Below are 5,539 nucleotides of genomic sequence, written 5' to 3'. Positions count from 1 at the left end.
GGACATCTGGGAATTGGGAGTTTGGGAGGGTATTCTTTGTTTCCTGGGGTGGTACTGGTGATGGTGATGGTGGTGGTGGTGGTGGTGGTGGTAGTGGTGGTGGTGGTGGTGGTGGTTTGGTTTGATTTGGTTTGGTTTCAGTTTTGGTTAAGTTTACTTCCCTTCATTCATTCCTTTCTCCTTCCCTCCCTCCCTGCCTGCCTTCCATGGCTGAGTTAAGAGATGAGTTAGTTATGTGGCCTAAGGGAGACTCTCTAATATCAACAGGACTAAGATCATGTAATATGGATTCCTTGAGACTAGGGACTGTGATATGAAAGTCTCCAAGCATGGATACCTTCAGCACAGGCTGAAAGCAGCCAGGAGCATAAATAGGCAGGCAGCAGGCTGCGGCTGCCTTGGCTGAGGCCCTGGTTGCACTGGTCGGGGAGAGGTGAGATGCCCTCTTCAAATCAGGGCATGCTGACCAGGAGTGAGAATTTTCCACTGTCAGCCCAAGCCCTTAGATTTCACTGAACTCAATCCCAAGGATTCCTTACATTCCCAAGAAATAGAGAAGTGCCCCCTAAGAGGGTAACACTCACTATGCATGGGTTTCCTGCCAGACATGGCAAGTGGAGAACAAAGCCAGATTTATTTGTCTTGGGAAAATAAAGAAGACGTGAGGCCACTCAAACTCAAGTATCTTGGGGTGGATCGACACGGGTTCTAGCTGGTGTTGGGAATTCTGTCCCAGACTCCCTCAGAAGGCCACAGGGCCTCCAGGTCTCTTTACCCTCTTAAGAACCATCACTGCTGCCCCAGTGTTGATGAAGGCACAAGGCAGCTGGCAAGCACACAATAGTTAACTCGGAGTGTGCCTGCAAGACAATCACAATAATTTATGTTCCTTCAGCTCCCTCCATCCCCCCTCCAGCCTCCAGATTGGCTATGATTCACCTCTCTGCTGCTCTGGGCTTGCTTCACACCAAAGTCTAGGCAGAACATTTTTTTTAAAAATTAATAATAAAGTAAAAAAAAAATCAAAACACCCACTAATTACAAGTGAAACACTCCCTGCCGCACACGGGCCAGCTGACTTCATGCCTGGGCGGCAGAAATGTGATAAAATTCCCAAGTTGGTCCTTACATATTTTTAAGTCAGATGGCTTAGCTATGATCCCACAACCCTGTGTCCCAGCCAGCATTTAAAATATAACCTAAGATAGAACTGGTGACAGAGTGGGCGCTTTGGGAAGGGGAGTTCATCAGAAGTCAGTTTTCCTATGAGGTCTTATCCTTCCTGGGGCGCCATGACAAGGTCACCTGACCACTCCAGGGCAGTACCATACTTCCTCAGGGATAAGCCACAATCTTTCCATGCCAAAAGCTCTGCTATCTGTGCTAGACACTTGACCCCTGACCATACTTGCTACCACATTGTTATTCCATCACCAAATGTCTACTTGGAGACATGGTACCACAGTAGCTATGACTGTAATGTCTGAATGAGGAAACAATATGGTTTTGAATTTCATATCTCCCCAGGACTAGCTGCATGAACTTGGGCGAGTAATTTTTATCTAAGCCTCATTCCTGCAAATGCAGTTTCTTTCAGGAATTTGAATCTGAGTGGGCCTGATGGTCTGAAAGGAAGAGAAACCCCTGCCAGAGACAACAGTGTATATGTTACATCCATCGCCAGAACCACAATTGTGAGGATATGTTACTGCAAGCAGGACAAAGTCCAAGGATGGAAATGATGGGGGTTGGAGAGAATTAAACCCAGAACAAGGAAGGTCTAGTATCATAGTTTCATTTCCTTTTGCTGTGATAAAATTACCCTGATATAAGCAATTATGGGAGAAAGGGTGTATTCGGCTCACAATTTCAGGGAAGTCAAGGCAGCGGGACCTTGAAGCAACTGGTCACATCATATCCACAGTCAAGTTAGAGAGCAATAAATCAATACATGCATGCTACTGACTAGTTGGCTTTCTCCATTTGCATACAGTCCAGTACTCTGAAGCCAAGGGAATAGTCCCACCCACAGTGGGCAGGTCCTCCTACAACAATGAAGATAGTTGAGATAACAGATAGTGTGAGGATAAGATGTAATTACCAGTATCTCCCTGTTTCAATGGCAGATCTGTCAGGATTCACCACGGGAGGATTTAGATTTAATAAGGTTTACAAGATTTGGTTGTTGTGCCCAGCGATTGAGTTACCATTGTTTCTGAACTAAATCTGTGCAGTTTTCCTTCACATGGCCATTCAACTGGATTCAAGAAAGAGAGATACAGCAGCAAAGCATGGGTTTGCCAGATATGCACCACAAAGGCTGTGGAAGATTTGAAGCATGGGGTTGGAGTGGTAGCAACCTACAAGTGGGAACCTAGTGAGCTGGGTGAAAAATTGTAGAGTTCTGAGTCAGAGTCACCAGGAGACAAAAACAGGTCGGCCCTTGCCCACCAGTGCATAGTCGGCAAGGCTGCCAGGGCAGAGGCACAAGCACGGGAATGTGCCGGTTCATTTTTAATATTTCCCCCACAGATACTCTCAGAGGCTCTTCTCCCACGTGACTCTAGAGTGTGTCAAGCTGACAACTCAAGCTAAGCATCAGCTTGACCTCTGAGTAGAGAATTAGGTTAAGAGGAAGGAAAGGGAAGTTTTCAAACTCGAGTATGGCAATGAATGAGGACACTGGGAGGATATCAGTCTAGGAAGGGAAATGATGACTTTAGTGTGGGGGTGGCAAGAAGGCCACCATTTACCTTCACTGGTGCCTAAGGCTTGGCACAAGAGACTTCAATCAAGCCCAGAAGTAAGGGTCAAGGAGGACCCCAATGAACATGACAAATTGGATTGAGAAAAGCCCACGAGGCTTCAGTCCTGCACCAGGAACTGCAGGCAACTGGGGAAAGCTGGGAGCAGGAAAGATGCCCCCCTCCAGGAAGGAGCACACAGATTGGTTGTCCAGTGTCAAGTGGTCAGCCCTGAAAACACACATACAAGGAACATTGTGTGGACTCAGCAGGATGTATGTGCGTGTGCGTGTGTGTATATACAAGTATATGCAGGCACTCAATAACAGTCGATGAAAATAACAAGTCATGAATTTGAAGGAGAGTAGGGACAGGTATATGGGACATTTTGGGGAGAGAAAGGGGAACAGAGAAATGTTGTAATTAAAATATAATCTCAAAAATTAAAATATATATATATATTTCAAAAGTCAAGGATATGTACAAGAGAAAGATTTCCCAAACTTTAGATTATGTGTTTTTGAGTCCCCTCAAATCCATCATCCCTTCACACTAAATGAATCCTCTACCCAACCCTCTCCTGCTGTGGAGGACAGGGTGTGTCATTTTAGCCTCTCCATTATGTAGACCTCATACCATCCTATTTGCACAGAAGGGAAGCAAGGCTATAAGATCAAGATTCACTAGGTCTCACACACCAACAAGAAACACATCTGGTCCACTGCATGTGGAATCCTGCACCTGGCAAAATCCAAAGGCAAAAAACTTGAAATCTGTGCTTGGTGCTGAGCCAAAAATCTCAAGAGCAATCACTCTGTCCAGGAATCAAAAAGTGTGTGTTGACATCAGTGATGGGTGAACTACTGGACCAGGATCCACTGAGCCAGAGTGTAGTGTAAGATCTCTGCCTTCTGAGCCTTTGTCAGGCTGGGTGGGACCAGTGCTTAGTGAGTACATGCTGAGTCTGTCCCACTTAATGTGTTCAGGTTTTATTGTGTGTCTCACCCTAATAACCAACGAAGGACATTATTCTGAAATGTCTAGACAGGATCTTGGCTCTTAAATATTGATTAAAGGAATACCAAGAAGTTGAGCTGTGTAGGAAGGTAGGAGAGAAATTGTAATAGACAAAAGTTAAGACTTTCTAGTGAGGAAGGGATTAAAGGATTTGATATCCAAAAAGTGAGATGACATAGTGAGGTTGCTAGGGGAGGCATACATCTCTGGGAAGACTGTTCATTCTCGTCCTTTATAACTCCCCTCCCCCTCATACATCTCCTTTGAATCCTTTCCCAACTACTAGACTCCACCCCAGGCAGGAGAGACACACATAATGGGTGATACAGGTCTTCCACTAAGCATCTAGACTGTTTGTATCACAATGACCAAATATCTGACAGAAACTCCTTAAGGGTGGAAGGTCTTCGATTGGCTCACAGTTTGGAGGATTCAGTCCACCCTAGCAGGGAAGGCAAGGTGGCTAGCAGGGCTCTGTGAGAGTTGGAGTTTGCAATTGCTTGCAAGGATCAGGAAGCAGAGAAGGCCAGACCAGTAGCAGAGCTGGGCTATTGTCTTCATGTCACAATGGTTCAACAACCCCCCAAAACAACATCTGCAGTTGGGGAACATGCATATGGGGGGACATTTTACAGCCAAACCACAGCTGATCAGGAAGAAGAATAGCAGTCTCCTCTGCCTGCCTCTTCCTTCTTTATTTACAAGGTTCATAACACAGTCCACTCCATCTCTAGCTCCTAAGTCTTTCTGGAACCTTGAGCCCAACTCCATTAAGACAAAGGTATCTGTCTTTCTTCTTCACACACCCATCCCATTTCCATATTCTTTCCATCTTGATGCTGTCGATAGACACAAACTCATGCCTCTCAACTGCCCCAGCTCTAGCAAACCTCAGCAGGTCATCTATCTATCCCAGCCCTGTATCCAGTTGCTGGCATGACCATCTCTCCTAATTTTCTCAGTGTGTGTGATCATTCCTCATCCTGAAGGGATACGAGCAGAGATTTGGGTTGGGGGAATGCTGGGGCAAATCCTTTGACTGGTGTGACAGGGAAGTCTACTTTTAGATCTGGTTTCCTGAGGACAGAGCTTAAGACACGCATTTGGGTATGAATTAATGACAACAGATTCAAGGACAGCAGTCAATAGAAGGAAAGAAGACATAACTAAGCCAAGATGTGAGTTCAGCTGGCATCAAACTAAACATGACCCCCTTGGAGATCCATGTACCAGGCCCTCTGCATGGATCCCACTTTGAAATAGGACTGTCTCTTGGTGCCCTTGATCAATTCATCTATGGACTCAGATTGCAGAAGTCAGCTGAGCAGGTAGATGTAACACATAGTCTTCAAAGCTGAAGGACTGTAATGAGTGCAAACAAAGAGCTGGAGAAGCAGCACTGTTGAGTCCCAGGCAGGCAGTCTGAACACAACTTGAGTATGGGACCTGTGTGGGGCTCCAACAGCAGTCACTTCTGCCTTAGAGACGCTTAGTGTGGAGACCTGGGGAGATGACTCAGACCGTCAAGTATTTGATTTACAAGTGTGAAGAGCTGATTTGCATGCCCAGAACCCATGCCAAAACTAAAAAATAATAAAGATATAAGCCAGACATGATAGCGTACGTTTGTAAGCGGTAAGAAAATAGAGACGGGGAGTCCCAGGAGCTTGCCAGACAGCCAGTCCAGTCTACTTGACAATTCTAGGCCACTAAAGTTGTACCTCACATGCACGGAGTATACACACACACACACACACACACACACACACACACACACA

The sequence above is a fragment of the Mus caroli genome, chromosome 10, assembly GCF_900094665.2.
Source record: "Mus caroli chromosome 10, CAROLI_EIJ_v1.1, whole genome shotgun sequence".
NCBI classification, from domain to species: domain Eukaryota; kingdom Metazoa; phylum Chordata; class Mammalia; order Rodentia; family Muridae; genus Mus; species Mus caroli.
Note: the sequence above shows the minus strand (reverse complement) of the source record.